Consider the following 24,143-nt stretch of genomic DNA (forward strand, 5'->3'; position numbering starts at 1 on the left):
AGCCATGGAAAACATGGAAGCACTGCTCTTTGAGGCACCATAGATGAGCCTGGAGATAATCACAAAACATGAAGTAGGTCGGAAAGCAAAAGACCTATAGCCTATATTATCACTTATGACAATATCTAATAACTGACACAGATGAACATATTTCCAAAGAGAAAGACACTCACAGGCTTAGAAAACAAACTATGCTCATCTAAAAGGAAAGGAGGGGGGAAATTGAGAAATGAAGATTAGTGTCACTATACATATACAAATACATATTATATACATGTATCAAAAAGACCGAACATATACCAAGGGAGGTCGACGGAACACTGTAAAATTTTACATGGGAAGAGGATCTGTACATTAATAGACATACATAATGTACAAATGAACCAGATTGTGTACACCTAGGACAAACAATATTCTAAACTTTACCCAGAATAAAAAAATTTTAAAAACCAAGAAGAAGTAATGAGACATAAACTTATGGGGATTTCTCCTGGCAAATTCCATTCGAATTTACAACCTAGGACAATGACTTCCAGAAAGGCTCTGCTGCCCTAGTACCCAGATTGGGGAATGGAGAAATGCTACCTCCTTGTGGCCGTTTCCCACAACAGCAGCTTTGAACCCACTGCAAAAGGTCACTAAATTTTCACCAACTTGCAGTTCTGTAAATGACACCTGCCCTCCAGAAAATTTCTGGGTTCAAAAATCGACCAAAAAATTCAGAAGAGGGTAACCTTCGAAGAAGACAATTTCAAGAGCTATATTGTACTCACGGTTTTTTCTTTTAAGAAAAAGGCATAGGAATATGATGAATTTTAAAAATTTTAATGACATGCATACCCATATTACAAAAACCTATCAGCTCACAGCAGTCAGAGTGGCCATTAGGAAAAATGCTGCAAAAAATAAATGGTGAAGGGAGTGTGGAGAAATGCGTACCCTCGGTTGTAAGGGGGGGCATGTAAAGAGCCACTAAAGAAAACACAATGTAGGTGCTTTGAAAAGGGAAACATTGAGCAACCAGTCAATCAATCACAACCACTGCTTGGCCTATCACCTGAGAAAATGAGAATCAAAAAGTCACAGGCTGGCAAACCTGTACGCCAGCAAGATTTACCATAGCCAGCACTTGGAAGCAAGGAAAATGTCCATCAACCGAGGAATGCACCAAGAAGAAGTGGTCCACGTACACAATGGAATATTACTCTAATAATAAATATAAATTAAATTTAAAAACAAACAAAAGCAAGGAGACATCAACATTTGTGGGCTTACCCGGGCACGTTGCACTCTAATTTATAACCGAAGAACACCACTGGCCGGTAGGTCTGTTTCCCTAGTACCAGCAAGGGGAACGTAGAAAGGCTGCCGCTCTCTGGCCGTTACCTCAAAAGCAGGTTTAAAGCCTGAGCTAATGGTCACTTCATATGAACAAGTACTGCAGGGCTGTAAATGAAACCTGCCCTCAAAATGTCTTGAGGGTGAAAATGGCCAAAATATTTCAAATGGTGACACATACTTTAAGAAAACACTTTGAAGAAATAAGCTCTAGTCACAGCTGGAAAAATAAAAAGGACATGTCTTAAAGCTCAATTTCAACACATTATGAGACACATGCAAATTCAACCACAAAGAGGTATCAGCTCACACCACTCAGAATAACCATCAGCAGAAACTACAAAGAATAAATGCTGAAGGTGCTGGGAAGAAATACATACCCTCCACTTTCAGTGGGACCTAACCTGGAAAGAGCCACTAAGGAGAACAGAATAGAGGTGCCTTTAAGAGGTAAATATTGAGCTACCATATGATCCAGCAGACCTATTCCTGGACCTGTAAACTAAGAAGACAGAATTGGAAGGACACAGGCACGCAAATCTGCATTGCATAGTATTACAATAGCCAAGATATGGAAGTAACCAAAAAGTCCACCGACAGATGGGTGGACAAAGAAGAACTGCTACCTGTAAAGATGGAATATGAGCTAGTGAAGAAATGAAACAATGCCATTTGCAGCACCATAGATGAGTCTAGAAGTAATCATGCAACTTGGAGGAAGTGAGAAAGAGAAAGACACATATCCTATCATATCACATAGAGGTGTTACCTAAAAAATGATACAAACAAAGATATTTCCACAGAGAAACACTATCATAGATTCATTAAAAAAACTTATGGTTCACCAACTGGAAAGGTGTGAGGATTGGATACATTACCATATTGAGGTTAACAGAGAGATACAAACACATGTGAAATGTATAATCACCAAAGACCTACGCAATACCAAGAGAAGCCTACTCAACATTGTGTCATAACCTACGTGGGATAAGGATCCGAAGAAGAATAGATATATGTATATGTGTGAAAGAACCACATCTTGCACACCTAGAACAAACAAAACATTGTAATCAAGTTTGCTGTGATAAAAAATAAAAATTAAGTTACAAATACGAACAAGAAGTAATGAGACATAAACTTAAAGGGCTTTTTCCTCGCACATTCCATTCTAATTTACAACCTAGAACACCACTTCCAGTAAGGCTCTGTTGCCCTAGTAACCAGATTTGGTAAAGGAGAAATGCTGCCGCCTTGTGGCCGATTCCCGCAAGAGCAGCTTTTAACCCACAGCTAATGGTCACTTACCATTCACAAGGACTCAGGGCTGTAAAGGACACCTGCCCTCAAAATTGTGCTGAGGTAGGGAATGGATAAAAAAATTCAAAACAGGCAAAATTTTCAAGAAGATAGTATGAAGAGGTAAGTTTTCCTCACTCTCTTTTCTAAAAAAAGGAAAATGGATAAAAGCTCCACCTCAGGAAGTATTAGAGTCTTGCAATCTAATCTACAAAAAGTTTTCAACTCAAACCAGTCGACTGACCATTGGCAAAAAGTCTACAAACAATAAATGCTGAAGAGGTTTCAGAGAAATGTGTACCCTCTAGCTGCCGGTGAGATGTAAAGGGGTTAACCGCCAATGATGAGAACAGAAAGGAGCTGAGTTTAAAAGGAAAAATTGAGGTACCATTCAATGCAGCCGGCACACCAATGGGCCTCTCACCTGAGAAGACCAGAATGAAGAAGACCCGGGCTGCAAAAGCTGCACTGCAGCCTTATTCACAATAGACAAGACAGTGAAGCAACCAAAATGTCCATCAACAGATGAAAGGATAAAGAGGATGTGGTCCATGTACACAATGAATACTAGCCATGGAAAACAATGAAACACTGCTCTTTGAGGCAGCATAGATGATCTTGGAGATAATCACAGAACACGAGGTAAGTCAGAAAGCAAAAGTCCTATATCCTATGATATCACTTATAGGCGTTATCTAATAACTGATACAAATGAACTTATTTCCACAGAGAAAGTCAATCACAGACTTATTAAAAAAAACTATGCTTATCTAAATGGAAAGGTGGGGGGAATGGGTAAAAGAAGATTAGCGATACCATATGTATACAAATACATATTATATACATATATCAAAAAGACCGACCATATAGCAAGGAAGGATTACGGAACACTCTGTAATAATTTACACGGGAAGAGGATCTCTACATAAATAGTTATATAGAATATGTAGATGAACCAGAGTGTGTACACCTTGGACAAGCAACATTCTCAACGTTACCCCAATTGAAAAAATTAAAGCAACGAACTAGGAGTAATGAGACATAAACTTATGGGGGGGTTTCCTGGCACATTCCATCCAAATTTAAAACCTAGGCAAAAAACTTCCAGAACGGTTCTGCTGCCCTAGTACCCAGATTTGGAAATGGAGAAATGCTGCATCCTTGTGGCCGTTTCCCACAACAGCAGCTTTAAACCCACTGCAAAAGGTCACTAAATATTCACCAATTGCAGGTCTGTAAATGACACCAGCCCTCCAAAAAATACTGAGGTCGAAAATCGACCCCAAAATTCTAGAGTGCCACCTTCCGAAAAGAAAATTTGAAGAGGTATATTATACTCACACTTTTTTTCTTTTTTCTTTTAACAGAAAAGAAAAAGGCGTGGAAAAATGATGAATTGTAGGAAATTTTACAGACATGTAAACCCAACTTACAAAAACCTATCAGCTCACACCAGTTAGAATGGCCTTCAACAGAAATGCTGCAAACAATAAATGCTGACGGGATTGTGGAGACATGCGTACCCTCGATTCTAAGGGGGACGTGGTAAGAGCCACTAATGAAAGCACCATTGAGGTGCCTTGAAAAGTCAAGGTTGAGCTACCATACCAGTCAATCAATCATACCCACTGCTGGGTCTATCACCTGCGAAAATGAAAATCAAAAATCACAGGCTGGCAATCCTGCACTCCAGCAATATTTACCATAGGCAACACTTGGAAGCAACGAAAATGTCCATCAACAGAGGAATGCACCAAGAAGAAGTGGTCCATGTACACAATGGAATATTAGCCATGGAAAACATGGAAGCACTGCTCTTTGAGGCACCATAGATGAGCCTGGAGATAATCACAAAACATGAAGTAGGTCGGAAAGCAAAAGACCTATAGCCTATATTATCACTTATGACAATATCTAATAACTGACACAGATGAACATATTTCCAAAGAGAAAGACACTCACAGGCTTAGAAAACAAACTATGCTCATCTAAAAGGAAAGGAGGGGGGAAATTGAGAAATGAAGATTAGTGTCACTATACATATACAAATACATATTATATACATGTATCAAAAAGACCGAACATATACCAAGGGAGGTCGACGGAACACTGTAAAATTTTACATGGGAAGAGGATCTGTACATTAATAGACATACATAATGTACAAATGAACCAGATTGTGTACACCTAGGACAAACAATATTCTAAACTTTACCCAGAATAAAAAAATTTTAAAAACCAAGAAGAAGTAATGAGACATAAACTTATGGGGATTTCTCCTGGCAAATTCCATTCGAATTTACAACCTAGGACAATGACTTCCAGAAAGGCTCTGCTGCCCTAGTACCCAGATTGGGGAATGGAGAAATGCTACCTCCTTGTGGCCGTTTCCCACAACAGCAGCTTTGAACCCACTGCAAAAGGTCACTAAATTTTCACCAACTTGCAGTTCTGTAAATGACACCTGCCCTCCAGAAAATTTCTGGGTTCAAAAATCAACCAAAAAATTCAGAAGAGGGCAACCTTCGAAGAAGACAATTTCAAGAGCTATATTGTACTCACGGTTTTTTCTTTTAAGAAAAAGGCATAGGAATATGATGAATTTTAAAAATTTTAATGACATGCATACCCGTATTACAAAAACCTATCAGCTCACAGCAGTCAGAGTGGCCATTAGGAAAAATGCTGCAAAAAATAAATGGTGAAGGGAGTGTGGAGAAATGCGTACCCTCGGTTGTAAGGGGGGGCATGTAAAGAGCCACTAAAGAAAACACAATGTAGGTGCTTTGAAAAGGGAAACATTGAGCAACCAGTCAATCAATCACAACCACTGCTTGGCCTATCACCTGAGAAAATGAGAATCAAAAAGTCACAGGCTGGCAAACCTGTACGCCAGCAAGATTTACCATAGCCAGCACTTGGAAGCAAGGAAAATGTCCATCAACCGAGGAATGCACCAAGAAGAAGTGGTCCACGTACACAATGGAATATTACTCTAATAATAAATATAAATTAAATTTAAAAACAAACAAAAGCAAGGAGACATCAACATTTGTGGGCTTACCCGGGCACGTTGCACTCTAATTTATAACCGAAGAACACCACTGGCCGGTAGGTCTGTTTCCCTAGTACCAGCAAGGGGAACGTAGAAAGGCTGCCGCTCTCTGGCCGTTACCTCAAAAGCAGGTTTAAAGCCTGAGCTAATGGTCACTTCATATGAACAAGTACTGCAGGGCTGTAAATGAAACCTGCCCTCAAAATGTCTTGAGGGTGAAAATGGCCAAAATATTTCAAATGGTGACACATACTTTAAGAAAACACTTTGAAGAAATAAGCTCTAGTCACAGCTGGAAAAATAAAAAGGACATGTCTTAAAGCTCAATTTCAACACATTATGAGACACATGCAAATTCAACCACAAAGAGGTATCAGCTCACACCACTCAGAATAACCATCAGCAGAAACTACAAAGAATAAATGCTGAAGGTGCTGGGAAGAAATACATACCCTCCACTTTCAGTGGGACCTAACCTGGAAAGAGCCACTAAGGAGAACAGAATAGAGGTGCCTTTAAGAGGTAAATATTGAGCTACCATATGATCCAGCAGACCTATTCCTGGACCTGTAAACTAAGAAGACAGAATTGGAAGGACACAGGCACGCAAATCTGCATTGCATAGTATTACAATAGCCAAGATATGGAAGTAACCAAAAAGTCCACCGACAGATGGGTGGACAAAGAAGAACTGCTACCTGTAAAGATGGAATATGAGCTAGTGAAGAAATGAAACAATGCCATTTGCAGCACCATAGATGAGTCTAGAAGTAATCATGCAACTTGGAGGAAGTGAGAAAGAGAAAGACACATATCCTATCATATCACATAGAGGTGTTACCTAAAAAATGATACAAACAAAGATATTTCCACAGAGAAACACTATCATAGATTCATTAAAAAAACTTATGGTTCACCAACTGGAAAGGTGTGAGGATTGGATACATTACCATATTGAGGTTAACAGAGAGATACAAACACATGTGAAATGTATAATCACCAAAGACCTACGCAATACCAAGAGAAGCCTACTCAACATTGTGTCATAACCTACGTGGGATAAGGATCCGAAGAAGAATAGATATATGTATATGTGTGAAAGAACCACATCTTGCACACCTAGAACAAACAAAACATTGTAATCAAGTTTGCTGTGATAAAAAATAAAAATTAAGTTACAAATACGAACAAGAAGTAATGAGACATAAACTTAAAGGGCTTTTTCCTCGCACATTCCATTCTAATTTACAACCTAGAACACCACTTCCAGTAAGGCTCTGTTGCCCTAGTAACCAGATTTGGTAAAGGAGAAATGCTGCCGCCTTGTGGCCGATTCCCGCAAGAGCAGCTTTTAACCCACAGCTAATGGTCACTTACCATTCACAAGGACTCAGGGCTGTAAAGGACACCTGCCCTCAAAATTGTGCTGAGGTAGGGAATGGATAAAAAAATTCAAAACAGGCAAAATTTTCAAGAAGATAGTATGAAGAGGTAAGTTTTCCTCACTCTCTTTTCTAAAAAAAGGAAAATGGATAAAAGCTCCACCTCAGGAAGTATTAGAGTCTTGCAATCTAATCTACAAAAAGTTTTCAACTCAAACCAGTCGACTGACCATTGGCAAAAAGTCTACAAACAATAAATGCTGAAGAGGTTTCAGAGAAATGTGTACCCTCTAGCTGCCGGTGAGATGTAAAGGGGTTAACCGCCAATGATGAGAACAGAAAGGAGCTGAGTTTAAAAGGAAAAATTGAGGTACCATTCAATGCAGCCGGCACACCAATGGGCCTCTCACCTGAGAAGACCAGAATGAAGAAGACCCGGGCTGCAAAAGCTGCACTGCAGCCTTATTCACAATAGACAAGACAGTGAAGCAACCAAAATGTCCATCAACAGATGAAAGGATAAAGAGGATGTGGTCCATGTACACAATGAATACTAGCCATGGAAAACAATGAAACACTGCTCTTTGAGGCAGCATAGATGATCTTGGAGATAATCACAGAACACGAGGTAAGTCAGAAAGCAAAAGTCCTATATCCTATGATATCACTTATAGGCGTTATCTAATAACTGATACAAATGAACTTATTTCCACAGAGAAAGTCAATCACAGACTTATTAAAAAAAACTATGCTTATCTAAATGGAAAGGTGGGGGGAATGGGTAAAAGAAGATTAGCGATACCATATGTATACAAATACATATTATATACATATATCAAAAAGACCGACCATATAGCAAGGAAGGATTACGGAACACTCTGTAATAATTTACACGGGAAGAGGATCTCTACATAAATAGTTATATAGAATATGTAGATGAACCAGAGTGTGTACACCTTGGACAAGCAACATTCTCAACGTTACCCCAATTGAAAAAATTAAAGCAACGAACTAGGAGTAATGAGACATAAACTTATGGGGGGGTTTCCTGGCACATTCCATCCAAATTTAAAACCTAGGCAAAAAACTTCCAGAACGGTTCTGCTGCCCTAGTACCCAGATTTGGAAATGGAGAAATGCTGCATCCTTGTGGCCGTTTCCCACAACAGCAGCTTTAAACCCACTGCAAAAGGTCACTAAATATTCACCAATTGCAGGTCTGTAAATGACACCAGCCCTCCAAAAAATACTGAGGTCGAAAATCGACCCCAAAATTCTAGAGTGCCACCTTCCGAAAAGAAAATTTGAAGAGGTATATTATACTCACACTTTTTTTCTTTTTTCTTTTAACAGAAAAGAAAAAGGCGTGGAAAAATGATGAATTGTAGGAAATTTTACAGACATGTAAACCCAACTTACAAAAACCTATCAGCTCACACCAGTTAGAATGGCCTTCAACAGAAATGCTGCAAACAATAAATGCTGACGGGATTGTGGAGACATGCGTACCCTCGATTCTAAGGGGGACGTGGTAAGAGCCACTAATGAAAGCACCATTGAGGTGCCTTGAAAAGTCAAGGTTGAGCTACCATACCAGTCAATCAATCATACCCACTGCTGGGTCTATCACCTGCGAAAATGAAAATCAAAAATCACAGGCTGGCAATCCTGCACTCCAGCAATATTTACCATAGGCAACACTTGGAAGCAACGAAAATGTCCATCAACAGAGGAATGCACCAAGAAGAAGTGGTCCATGTACACAATGGAATATTAGCCATGGAAAACATGGAAGCACTGCTCTTTGAGGCACCATAGATGAGCCTGGAGATAATCACAAAACATGAAGTAGGTCGGAAAGCAAAAGACCTATAGCCTATATTATCACTTATGACAATATCTAATAACTGACACAGATGAACATATTTCCAAAGAGAAAGACACTCACAGGCTTAGAAAACAAACTATGCTCATCTAAAAGGAAAGGAGGGGGGAAATTGAGAAATGAAGATTAGTGTCACTATACATATACAAATACATATTATATACATGTATCAAAAAGACCGAACATATACCAAGGGAGGTCGACGGAACACTGTAAAATTTTACATGGGAAGAGGATCTGTACATTAATAGACATACATAATGTACAAATGAACCAGATTGTGTACACCTAGGACAAACAATATTCTAAACTTTACCCAGAATAAAAAAATTTTAAAAACCAAGAAGAAGTAATGAGACATAAACTTATGGGGATTTCTCCTGGCAAATTCCATTCGAATTTACAACCTAGGACAATGACTTCCAGAAAGGCTCTGCTGCCCTAGTACCCAGATTGGGGAATGGAGAAATGCTACCTCCTTGTGGCCGTTTCCCACAACAGCAGCTTTGAACCCACTGCAAAAGGTCACTAAATTTTCACCAACTTGCAGTTCTGTAAATGACACCTGCCCTCCAGAAAATTTCTGGGTTCAAAAATCAACCAAAAAATTCAGAAGAGGGCAACCTTCGAAGAAGACAATTTCAAGAGCTATATTGTACTCACGGTTTTTTCTTTTAAGAAAAAGGCATAGGAATATGATGAATTTTAAAAATTTTAATGACATGCATACCCGTATTACAAAAACCTATCAGCTCACAGCAGTCAGAGTGGCCATTAGGAAAAATGCTGCAAAAAATAAATGGTGAAGGGAGTGTGGAGAAATGCGTACCCTCGGTTGTAAGGGGGGGCATGTAAAGAGCCACTAAAGAAAACACAATGTAGGTGCTTTGAAAAGGGAAACATTGAGCAACCAGTCAATCAATCACAACCACTGCTTGGCCTATCACCTGAGAAAATGAGAATCAAAAAGTCACAGGCTGGCAAACCTGTACGCCAGCAAGATTTACCATAGCCAGCACTTGGAAGCAAGGAAAATGTCCATCAACCGAGGAATGCACCAAGAAGAAGTGGTCCACGTACACAATGGAATATTACTCTAATAATAAATATAAATTAAATTTAAAAACAAACAAAAGCAAGGAGACATCAACATTTGTGGGCTTACCCGGGCACGTTGCACTCTAATTTATAACCGAAGAACACCACTGGCCGGTAGGTCTGTTTCCCTAGTACCAGCAAGGGGAACGTAGAAAGGCTGCCGCTCTCTGGCCGTTACCTCAAAAGCAGGTTTAAAGCCTGAGCTAATGGTCACTTCATATGAACAAGTACTGCAGGGCTGTAAATGAAACCTGCCCTCAAAATGTCTTGAGGGTGAAAATGGCCAAAATATTTCAAATGGTGACACATACTTTAAGAAAACACTTTGAAGAAATAAGCTCTAGTCACAGCTGGAAAAATAAAAAGGACATGTCTTAAAGCTCAATTTCAACACATTATGAGACACATGCAAATTCAACCACAAAGAGGTATCAGCTCACACCACTCAGAATAACCATCAGCAGAAACTACAAAGAATAAATGCTGAAGGTGCTGGGAAGAAATACATACCCTCCACTTTCAGTGGGACCTAACCTGGAAAGAGCCACTAAGGAGAACAGAATAGAGGTGCCTTTAAGAGGTAAATATTGAGCTACCATATGATCCAGCAGACCTATTCCTGGACCTGTAAACTAAGAAGACAGAATTGGAAGGACACAGGCACGCAAATCTGCATTGCATAGTATTACAATAGCCAAGATATGGAAGTAACCAAAAAGTCCACCGACAGATGGGTGGACAAAGAAGAACTGCTACCTGTAAAGATGGAATATGAGCTAGTGAAGAAATGAAACAATGCCATTTGCAGCACCATAGATGAGTCTAGAAGTAATCATGCAACTTGGAGGAAGTGAGAAAGAGAAAGACACATATCCTATCATATCACATAGAGGTGTTACCTAAAAAATGATACAAACAAAGATATTTCCACAGAGAAACACTATCATAGATTCATTAAAAAAACTTATGGTTCACCAACTGGAAAGGTGTGAGGATTGGATACATTACCATATTGAGGTTAACAGAGAGATACAAACACATGTGAAATGTATAATCACCAAAGACCTACGCAATACCAAGAGAAGCCTACTCAACATTGTGTCATAACCTACGTGGGATAAGGATCCGAAGAAGAATAGATATATGTATATGTGTGAAAGAACCACATCTTGCACACCTAGAACAAACAAAACATTGTAATCAAGTTTGCTGTGATAAAAAATAAAAATTAAGTTACAAATACGAACAAGAAGTAATGAGACATAAACTTAAAGGGCTTTTTCCTCGCACATTCCATTCTAATTTACAACCTAGAACACCACTTCCAGTAAGGCTCTGTTGCCCTAGTAACCAGATTTGGTAAAGGAGAAATGCTGCCGCCTTGTGGCCGATTCCCGCAAGAGCAGCTTTTAACCCACAGCTAATGGTCACTTACCATTCCCAAGGACTCAGGGCTGTAAAGGACACCTGCCCTCAAAATTGTGCTGAGGTAGGGAATGGATAAAAAAATTCAAAACAGGCAAAATTTTCAAGAAGATAGTATGAAGAGGTAAGTTTTCCTCACTCTCTTTTCTAAAAAAAGGAAAATGGATAAAAGCTCCACCTCAGGAAGTATTAGAGTCTTGCAATCTAATCTACAAAAAGTTTTCAACTCAAACCAGTCGACTGACCATTGGCAAAAAGTCTACAAACAATAAATGCTGAAGAGGTTTCAGAGAAATGTGTACCCTCTAGCTGCCGGTGAGATGTAAAGGGGTTAACCGCCAATGATGAGAACAGAAAGGAGCTGAGTTTAAAAGGAAAAATTGAGGTACCATTCAATGCAGCCGGCGCACCAATGGGCCTCTCACCTGAGAAGACCAGAATGAAGAAGACCCGGGCTGCAAAAGCTGCACTGCAGCCTTATTCACAATAGACAAGACAGTGAAGCAACCAAAATGTCCATCAACAGATGAAAGGATAAAGAGGATGTGGTCCATGTACACAATGAATACTAGCCATGGAAAACAATGAAACACTGCTCTTTGAGGCAGCATAGATGATCTTGGAGATAATCACAGAACACGAGGTAAGTCAGAAAGCAAAAGTCCTATATCCTATGATATCACTTATAGGCGTTATCTAATAACTGATACAAATGAACTTATTTCCACAGAGAAAGTCAATCACAGACTTATTAAAAAAAACTATGCTTATCTAAATGGAAAGGTGGGGGGAATGGGTAAAAGAAGATTAGCGATACCATATGTATACAAATACATATTATATACATATATCAAAAAGACCGACCATATAGCAAGGAAGGATTACGGAACACTCTGTAATAATTTACACGGGAAGAGGATCTCTACATAAATAGTTATATAGAATATGTAGATGAACCAGAGTGTGTACACCTTGGACAAGCAACATTCTCAACGTTACCCCAATTGAAAAAATTAAAGCAACGAACTAGGAGTAATGAGACATAAACTTATGGGGGGGTTTCCTGGCACATTCCATCCAAATTTAAAACCTAGGCAAAAAACTTCCAGAACGGTTCTGCTGCCCTAGTACCCAGATTTGGAAATGGAGAAATGCTGCATCCTTGTGGCCGTTTCCCACAACAGCAGCTTTAAACCCACTGCAAAAGGTCACTAAATATTCACCAATTGCAGGTCTGTAAATGACACCAGCCCTCCAAAAAATACTGAGGTCGAAAATCGACCCCAAAATTCTAGAGTGCCACCTTCCGAAAAGAAAATTTGAAGAGGTATATTATACTCACACTTTTTTTCTTTTTTCTTTTAACAGAAAAGAAAAAGGCGTGGAAAAATGATGAATTGTAGGAAATTTTACAGACATGTAAACCCAACTTACAAAAACCTATCAGCTCACACCAGTTAGAATGGCCTTCAACAGAAATGCTGCAAACAATAAATGCTGACGGGATTGTGGAGACATGCGTACCCTCGATTCTAAGGGGGACGTGGTAAGAGCCACTAATGAAAGCACCATTGAGGTGCCTTGAAAAGTCAAGGTTGAGCTACCATACCAGTCAATCAATCATACCCACTGCTGGGTCTATCACCTGCGAAAATGAAAATCAAAAATCACAGGCTGGCAATCCTGCACTCCAGCAATATTTACCATAGGCAACACTTGGAAGCAACGAAAATGTCCATCAACAGAGGAATGCACCAAGAAGAAGTGGTCCATGTACACAATGGAATATTAGCCATGGAAAACATGGAAGCACTGCTCTTTGAGGCACCATAGATGAGCCTGGAGATAATCACAAAACATGAAGTAGGTCGGAAAGCAAAAGACCTATAGCCTATATTATCACTTATGACAATATCTAATAACTGACACAGATGAACATATTTCCAAAGAGAAAGACACTCACAGGCTTAGAAAACAAACTATGCTCATCTAAAAGGAAAGGAGGGGGGAAATTGAGAAATGAAGATTAGTGTCACTATACATATACAAATACATATTATATACATGTATCAAAAAGACCGAACATATAGCAAGGGAGGTCGATGGAACACTGTAATATTTTACATGGGAAGAGGATCTGTACATTAATAGACATACATAATGTACAAATGAACCAGATTGTGTACACCTAGGACAAACAATATTCTAAACTTTACCCAGAATAAAAAAATTTTAAAAACCAAGAAGAAGTAATGAGACATAAACTTATGGGGATTTCTCCTGGCAAATTCCATTCGAATTTACAACCTAGGACAATGACTTCCAGAAAGGCTCTGCTGCCCTAGTACCCAGATTGGGGAATGGAGAAATGCTACCTCCTTGTGGCCGTTTCCCACAACAGCAGCTTTGAACCCACTGCAAAAGGTCACTAAATTTTCACCAACTTGCAGTTCTGTAAATGACACCTGCCCTCCAGAAAATTTCTGGGTTCAAAAAGCGACCAAAAAATTCAGAAGAGGGCAACCTTCGAAGAAGACAATTTCAAGAGCTATATTGTACTCACGGTTTTTTCTTTTAAGAAAAAGGCATAGGAATATGATGAATTTTAAAAATTTTAATGACATGCATACCCATATTACAAAAACCTATCAGCTCACAGCAGTCAGAGTGGCCATTAGGAAAAATGCTGCAAAAAATAAATGGTGAAGGGAGTGTGGAGAAATGCGTACCCTCGGTTGTAAGGGGGGGCATGTAAAGAGCCACTAAAGAAAACACAATGTAGGTGCTTTGAAAAGGGAAACATTGAGCAACCAGTCAATCAATCACAACCACTGCTTGGCCTATCACCTGAGAAAATGAGAATCAAAAAGTCACAGGCTGGCAAACCTGTACGCCAGCAAGATTTACCATAGCCAGCACTTGGAAGCAAGGAAAATGTCCATCAACCGAGGAATGCACCAAGAAGAAGTGGTCCACGTACACAATGGAATATTACTCTAATAATAAATATAAATTAAATTTAAAAACAAACAAAAGCAAGGAGACATCAACATTTGTGGGCTTACCCGGGCACGTTGCACTCTAATTTATAACCGAAGAACACCACTGGCCGGTAGGTCTGTTTCCCTAGTACCAGCAAGGGGAATGTAGAAAGGCTGCCGCTCTCTGGCCGTTACCTCAAAAGCAGGTTTAAAGCCTGAGCTAATGGTCACTTCATATGAACAAGTACTGCAGGGCTGTAAATGAAACCTGCCCTCAAAATGTCTTGAGGGTGAAAATGGCCAAAATATTTCAAATGGTGACACATACTTTAAGAAAACACTTTGAAGAAATAAGCTCTAGTCACAGCTGGAAAAATAAAAAGGACATGTCTTAAAGCTCAATTTCAACACATTATGAGACACATGCAAATTCAACCACAAAGAGGTATCAGCTCACACCACTCAGAATAACCATCAGCAGAAACTACAAAGAATAAATGCTGAAGGTGCTGGGAAGAAATACATACCCTCCACTTTCAGTGGGACCTAACCTGGAAAGAGCCACTAAGGAGAACAGAATAGAGGTGCCTTTAAGAGGTAAATATTGAGCTACCATATGATCCAGCAGACCTATTCCTGGACCTGTAAACTAAGAAGACAGAATTGGAAGGACACAGGCACGCAAATCTGCATTGCATAGTATTACAATAGCCAAGATATGGAAGTAACCAAAAAGTCCACCGACAGATGGGTGGACAAAGAAGAACTGCTACCTGTAAAGATGGAATATGAGCTAGTGAAGAAATGAAACAATGCCATTTGCAGCACCATAGATGAGTCTAGAAGTAATCATGCAACTTGGAGGAAGTGAGAAAGAGAAAGACACATATCCTATCATATCACATAGAGGTGTTACCTAAAAAATGATACAAACAAAGATATTTCCACAGAGAAACACTATCATAGATTCATTAAAAAAACTTATGGTTCACCAACTGGAAAGGTGTGAGGATTGGATACATTACCATATTGAGGTTAACAGAGAGATACAAACACATGTGAAATGTATAATCACCAAAGACCTACGCAATACCAAGAGAAGCCTACTCAACATTGTGTCATAACCTACGTGGGATAAGGATCCGAAGAAGAATAGATATATGTATATGTGTGAAAGAACCACATCTTGCACACCTAGAACAAACAAAACATTGTAATCAAGTTTGCTGTGATAAAAAATAAAAATTAAGTTACAAATACGAACAAGAAGTAATGAGACATAAACTTAAAGGGCTTTTTCCTCGCACATTCCATTCTAATTTACAACCTAGAACACCACTTCCAGTAAGGCTCTGTTGCCCTAGTAACCAGATTTGGTAAAGGAGAAATGCTGCCGCCTTGTGGCCGATTCCCGCAAGAGCAGCTTTTAACCCACAGCTAATGGTCACTTACCATTCCCAAGGACTCAGGGCTGTAAAGGACACCTGCCCTCAAAATTGTGCTGAGGTAGGGAATGGATAAAAAAATTCAAAACAGGCAAAATTTTCAAGAAGATAGTATGAAGAGGTAAGTTTTCCTCACTCTCTTTTCTAAAAAAAGGAAAATGGATAAAAGCTCCACCTCAGGAAGTATTAGAGTCTTGCAATCTAATCTACAAAAAGTTTTCAACTCAAACCAGTCGACTGACCATTGGCCAAAAGTCTACAAACAATAAATGCTGAAGAGGTTTCAGAGAAATGTGTACCCTCTAGCTGCCGGTGAGATGTAAAGGGGTTAACCGCCAATGATGAGAACAGAAAGGAGCTGAGTTTAAAAGGAAAAATTGAGGTACCATTCAATGCAGCCGGCGCACCAATGGGCCTCTCACCTGAGAAGACCAGAATGAAGAAGACCCGGGCTGCAAAAGCTGCACTGCAGCCTTATTCACAATAGACAAGACAGTGAAGCAACCAAAATGTCCATCAACAGATGAAAGGATAAAGAGGATGTGGTCCATGTACACAATGAATACTAGCCATGGAAAACAATGAAACACTGCTCTTTGAGGCAGCATAGATGATCTTGGAGATAATCACAGAACACGAGGTAAGTCAGAAAGCAAAAGTCCTATATCCTATGATATCACTTATAGGCGTTATCTAATAACTGATACAAATGAACTTATTTCCACAGAGAAAGTCAATCACAGACTTATTAAAAAAAACTATGCTTATCTAAATGGAAAGGTGGGGGGAATGGGTAAAAGAAGATTAGCGATACCATATGTATACAAATACATATTATATACATATATCAAAAAGACCGACCATATAGCAAGGAAGGATTACGGAACACTCTGTAATAATTTACACGGGAAGAGGATCTCTACATAAATAGTTATATAGAATATGTAGATGAACCAGAGTGTGTACACCTTGCACAAGCAACATTCTCAACGTTACCCCAATTGAAAAAATTAAAGCAACGAACTAGGAGTAATGAGACATAAACTTATGGGGGGGTTTCCTGGCACATTCCATCCAAATTTAAAACCTAGGCAAAAAACTTCCAGAACGGTTCTGCTGCCCTAGTACCCAGATTTGGAAATGGAGAAATGCTGCATCCTTGTGGCCGTTTCCCACAACAGCAGCTTTAAACCCACTGCAAAAGGTCACTAAATATTCACCAATTGCAGGTCTGTAAATGACACCAGCCCTCCAAAAAATACTGAGGTCGAAAATCGACCCCAAAATTCTAGAGTGCCACCTTCCGAAAAGAAAATTTGAAGAGGTATATTATACTCACACTTTTTTTCTTTTTTCTTTTAACAGAAAAGAAAAAGGCGTGGAAAAATGATGAATTGTAGGAAATTTTACAGACATGTAAACCCAACTTACAAAAACCTATCAGCTCACACCAGTTAGAATGGCCTTCAACAGAAATGCTGCAAACAATAAATGCTGACGGGATTGTGGAGACATGCGTACCCTCGATTCTAAGGGGGACGTGGTAAGAGCCACTAATGAAAGCACCATTGAGGTGCCTTGAAAAGTCAAGGTTGAGCTACCATACCAGTCAATCAATCATACCCACTGCTGGGTCTATCACCTGCGAAAATGAAAATCAAAAATCACAGGCTGGCAATCCTGCACTCCAGCAATATTTACCATAGGCAACACTTGGAAGCAACGAAAATGTCCATCAACAGAGGAATGCACCAAGAAGAAGTGGTCCATGTACACAATGGAATATTAGCCATGGAAAACATGGAAGCACTGCTCTTTGAGGCACCATAGATGAGCCTGGAGATAATCACAAAACATGAAGTAGGTCGGAAAGCAAAAGACCTATAGCCTATATTATCACTTATGACAATATCTAATAACTGACACAGATGAACATATTTCCAAAGAGAAAGACACTCACAGGCTTAGAAAACAAACTATGCTCATCTAAAAGGAAAGGAGGGGGGAAATTGAGAAATGAAGATTAGTGTCACTATACATATACAAATACATATTATATACATGTATCAAAAAGACCGAACATATACCAAGGGAGGTCGACGGAACACTGTAAAATTTTACATGGGAAGAGGATCTGTACATTAATAGACATACATAATGTACAAATGAACCAGATTGTGTACACCTAGGACAAACAATATTCTAAACTTTACCCAGAATAAAAAAATTTTAAAAACCAAGAAGAAGTAATGAGACATAAACTTATGGGGATTTCTCCTGGCAAATTCCATTCGAATTTACAACCTAGGACAATGACTTCCAGAAAGGCTCTGCTGCCCTAGTACCCAGATTGGGGAATGGAGAAATGCTACCTCCTTGTGGCCGTTTCCCACAACAGCAGCTTTGAACCCACTGCAAAAGGTCACTAAATTTTCACCAACTTGCAGTTCTGTAAATGACACCTGCCCTCCAGAAAATTTCTGGGTTCAAAAATCGACCAAAAAATTCAGAAGAGGGCAACCTTCGAAGAAGACAATTTCAAGAGCTATATTGTACTCACGGTTTTTTCTTTTAAGAAAAAGGCATAGGAATATGATGAATTTTAAAAATTTTAATGACATGCATACCCATATTACAAAAACCTATCAGCTCACAGCAGTCAGAGTGGCCATTAGGAAAAATGCTGCAAAAAATAAATGGTGAAGGGAGTGTGGAGAAATGCGTACCCTCGGTTGTAAGGGGGGGCATGTAAAGAGCCACTAAAGAAAACACAATGTAGGTGCTTTGAAAAGGGAAACATTGAGCAACCAGTCAATCAATCACAACCACTGCTTGGCCTATCACCTGAGAAAATGAGAATCAAAAAGTCACAGGCTGGCAAACCTGTACGCCAGCAAGATTTACCATAGCCAGCACTTGGAAGCAAGGAAAATGTCCATCAACCGAGGAATGCACCAAGAAGAAGTGGTCCACGTACACAATGGAATATTACTCTAATAATAAATATAAATTAAATTTAAAAACAAACAAAAGCAAGGAGACATCAACATTTGTGGGCTTACCCGGGCACGTTGCACTCTAATTTATAACCGAAGAACACCACTGGCCGGTAGGTCTGTTTCCCTAGTACCAGCAAGGGGAACGTAGAAAGGCTGCCGCTCTCTGGCCGTTACCTCAAAAGCAGGTTTAAAGCCTGAGCTAATGGTCACTTCATATGAACAAGTACTGCAGGGCTGTAAATGAAACCTGCCCTCAAAATGTCTTGAGGGTGAAAATGGCCAAAATATTTCAAATGGTGACACATACTTTAAGAAAACACTTTGAAGAAATAAGCTCTAGTCACAGCTGGAAAAATAAAAAGGACATGTCTTAAAGCTCAATTTCAACACATTATGAGACACATGCAAATTCAACCACAAAGAGGTATCAGCTCACACCACTCAGAATAACCATCAGCAGAAACTACAAAGAATAAATGCTGAAGGTGCTGGGAAGAAATACATACCCTCCACTTTCAGTGGGACCTAACCTGGAAAGAGCCACTAAGGAGAACAGAATAGAGGTGCCTTTAAGAGGTAAATATTGAGCTACCATATGATCCAGCAGACCTATTCCTGGACCTGTAAACTAAGAAGACAGAATTGGAAGGACACAGGCACGCAAATCTGCATTGCATAGTATTACAATAGCCAAGATATGGAAGTAACCAAAAAGTCCACCGACAGATGGGTGGACAAAGAAGAACTGCTACCTGTAAAGATGGAATATGAGCTAGTGAAGAAATGAAACAATGCCATTTGCAGCACCATAGATGAGTCTAGAAGTAATCATGCAACTTGGAGGAAGTGAGAAAGAGAAAGACACATATCCTATCATATCACATAGAGGTGTTACCTAAAAAATGATACAAACAAAGATATTTCCACAGAGAAACACTATCATAGATTCATTAAAAAAACTTATGGTTCACCAACTGGAAAGGTGTGAGGATTGGATACATTACCATATTGAGGTTAACAGAGAGATACAAACACATGTGAAATGTATAATCACCAAAGACCTACGCAATACCAAGAGAAGCCTACTCAACATTGTGTCATAACCTACGTGGGATAAGGATCCGAAGAAGAATAGATATATGTATATGTGTGAAAGAACCACATCTTGCACACCTAGAACAAACAAAACATTGTAATCAAGTTTGCTGTGATAAAAAATAAAAATTAAGTTACAAATACGAACAAGAAGTAATGAGACATAAACTTAAAGGGCTTTTTCCTCGCACATTCCATTCTAATTTACAACCTAGAACACCACTTCCAGTAAGGCTCTGTTGCCCTAGTAACCAGATTTGGTAAAGGAGAAATGCTGCCGCCTTGTGGCCGATTCCCGCAAGAGCAGCTTTTAACCCACAGCTAATGGTCACTTACCATTCCCAAGGACTCAGGGCTGTAAAGGACACCTGCCCTCAAAATTGTGCTGAGGTAGGGAATGGATAAAAAAATTCAAAACAGGCAAAATTTTCAAGAAGATAGTATGAAGAGGTAAGTTTTCCTCACTCTCTTTTCTAAAAAAAGGAAAATGGATAAAAGCTCCACCTCAGGAAGTATTAGAGTCTTGCAATCTAATCTACAAAAAGTTTTCAACTCAAACCAGTCGACTGACCATTGGCAAAAAGTCTACAAACAATAAATGCTGAAGAGGTTTCAGAGAAATGTGTACCCTCTAGCTGCCGGTGAGATGTAAAGGGGTTAACCGCCAATAATGAGAACAGAAAGGAGCTGAGTTTAAAAGGAAAAATTGAGGTACCATTCAATGCAGCCGGCGCACCAATGGGCCTCTCACCTGAGAAGACCAGAATGAAGAAGACCCGGGCTGCAAAAGCTGCACTGCAGCCTTATTCACAATAGACAAGACAGTGAAGCAACCAAAATGTCCATCAACAGATGAAAGGATAAAGAGGATGTGGTCCATGTACACAATGAATACTAGCCATGGAAAACAATGAAACACTGCTCTTTGAGGCAGCATAGATGATCTTGGAGATAATCACAGAACACGAGGTAAGTCAGAAAGCAAAAGTCCTATATCCTATGATATCACTTATAGGCGTTATCTAATAACTGATACAAATGAACTTATTTCCACAGAGAAAGTCAATCACAGACTTATTAAAAAAAACTATGCTTATCTAAATGGAAAGGTGGGGGGAATGGGTAAAAGAAGATTAGCGATACCATATGTATACAAATACATATTATATACATATATCAAAAAGACCGACCATATAGCAAGGAAGGATTACGGAACACTCTGTAATAATTTACACGGGAAGAGGATCTCTACATAAATAGTTATATAGAATATGTAGATGAACCAGAGTGTGTACACCTTGCACAAGCAACATTCTCAACGTTACCCCAATTGAAAAAATTAAAGCAACGAACTAGGAGTAATGAGACATAAACTTATGGGGGGGTTTCCTGGCACATTCCATCCAAATTTAAAACCTAGGCAAAAAACTTCCAGAACGGTTCTGCTGCCCTAGTACCCAGATTTGGAAATGGAGAAATGCTGCATCCTTGTGGCCGTTTCCCACAACAGCAGCTTTAAACCCACTGCAAAAGGTCACTAAATATTCACCAATTGCAGGTCTGTAAATGACACCAGCCCTCCAAAAAATACTGAGGTCGAAAATCGACCCCAAAATTCTAGAGTGCCACCTTCCGAAAAGAAAATTTGAAGAGGTATATTATACTCACACTTTTTTTCTTTTTTCTTTTAACAGAAAAGAAAAAGGCGTGGAAAAATGATGAATTGTAGGAAATTTTACAGACATGTAAACCCAACTTACAAAAACCTATCAGCTCACACCAGTTAGAATGGCCTTCAACAGAAATGCTGCAAACAATAAATGCTGACGGGATTGTGGAGACATGCGTACCCTCGATTCTAAGGGGGACGTGGTAAGAGCCACTAATGAAAGCACCATTGAGGTGCCTTGAAAAGTCAAGGTTGAGCTACCATACCAGTCAATCAATCATACCCACTGCTGGGTCTATCACCTGCGAAAATGAAAATCAAAAATCACAGGCTGGCAATCCTGCACTCCAGCAATATTTACCATAGGCAACACTTGGAAGCAACGAAAATGTCCATCAACAGAGGAATGCACCAAGAAGAAGTGGTCCATGTACACAATGGAATATTAGCCATGGAAAACATGGAAGCACTGCTCTTTGAGGCACCATAGATGAGCCTGGAGATAATCACAAAACATGAAGTAGGTCGGAAAGCAAAAGACCTATAGCCTATATTATCACTTATGACAATATCTAATAACTGACACAGATGAACATATTTCCAAAGAGAAAGACACTCACAGGCTTAGAAAACAAACTATGCTCATCTAAAAGGAAAGGAGGGGGGAAATTGAGAAATGAAGATTAGTGTCACTATACATATACAAATACATATTATATACATGTATCAAAAAGACCGAACATATACCAAGGGAGGTCGACGGAACACTGTAAAATTTTACATGGGAAGAGGATCTGTACATTAATAGACATACATAATGTACAAATGAACCAGATTGTGTACACCTAGGACAAACAATATTCTAAACTTTACCCAGAATAAAAAAATTTTAAAAACCAAGAAGAAGTAATGAGACATAAACTTATGGGGATTTCTCCTGGCAAATTCCATTCGAATTTACAACCTAGGACAATGACTTCCAGAAAGGCTCTGCTGCCCTAGTACCCAGATTGGGGAATGGAGAAATGCTACCTCCTTGTGGCCGTTTCCCACAACAGCAGCTTTGAACCCACTGCAAAAGGTCACTAAATTTTCACCAACTTGCAGTTCTGTAAATGACACCTGCCCTCCAGAAAATTTCTGGGTTCAAAAATCGACCAAAAAATTCAGAAGAGGGCAACCTTCGAAGAAGACAATTTCAAGAGCTATATTGTACTCACGGTTTTTTCTTTTAAGAAAAAGGCATAGGAATATGATGAATTTTAAAAATTTTAATGACATGCATACCCATATTACAAAAACCTATCAGCTCACAGCAGTCAGAGTGGCCATTAGGAAAAATGCTGCAAAAAATAAATGGTGAAGGGAGTGTGGAGAAATGCGTACCCTCGGTTGTAAGGGGGGGCATGTAAAGAGCCACTAAAGAAAACACAATGTAGGTGCTTTGAAAAGGGAAACATTGAGCAACCAGTCAATCAATCACAACCACTGCTTGGCCTATCACCTGAGAAAATGAGAATCAAAAAGTCACAGGCTGGCAAACCTGTACGCCAGCAAGATTTACCATAGCCAGCACTTGGAAGCAAGGAAAATGTCCATCAACCGAGGAATGCACCAAGAAGAAGTGGTCCACGTACACAATGGAATATTACTCTAATAATAAATATAAATTAAATTTAAAAACAAACAAAAGCAAGGAGACATCAACATTTGTGGGCTTACCCGGGCACGTTGCACTCTAATTTATAACCGAAGAACACCACTGGCCGGTAGGTCTGTTTCCCTAGTACCAGCAAGGGGAACGTAGAAAGGCTGCCGCTCTCTGGCCGTTACCTCAAAAGCAGGTTTAAAGCCTGAGCTAATGGTCACTTCATATGAACAAGTACTGCAGGGCTGTAAATGAAACCTGCCCTCAAAATGTCTTGAGGGTGAAAATGGCCAAAATATTTCAAATGGTGACACATACTTTAAGAAAACACTTTGAAGAAATAAGCTCTAGTCACAGCTGGAAAAATAAAAAGGACATGTCTTAAAGCTCAATTTCAACACATTATGAGACACATGCAAATTCAACCACAAAGAGGTATCAGCTCACACCACTCAGAATAACCATCAGCAGAAACTACAAAGAATAAATGCTGAAGGTGCTGGGAAGAAATACATACCCTCCACTTTCAGTGGGACCTAACCTGGAAAGAGCCACTAAGGAGAACAGAATAGAGGTGCCTTTAAGAGGTAAATATTGAGCTACCATATGATCCAGCAGACCTATTCCTGGACCTGTAAACTAAGAAGACAGAATTGGAAGGACACAGGCACGCAAATCTGCATTGCATAGTATTACAATAGCCAAGATATGGAAGTAACCAAAAAGTCCACCGACAGATGGGTGGACAAAGAAGAACTGCTACCTGTAAAGATGGAATATGAGCTAGTGAAGAAATGAAACAATGCCATTTGCAGCACCATAGATGA

The sequence above is a fragment of the Balaenoptera acutorostrata genome, chromosome 2, assembly GCF_949987535.1.
Source record: "Balaenoptera acutorostrata chromosome 2, mBalAcu1.1, whole genome shotgun sequence".
Taxonomy (NCBI): Eukaryota; Metazoa; Chordata; class Mammalia; order Artiodactyla; family Balaenopteridae; genus Balaenoptera; species Balaenoptera acutorostrata.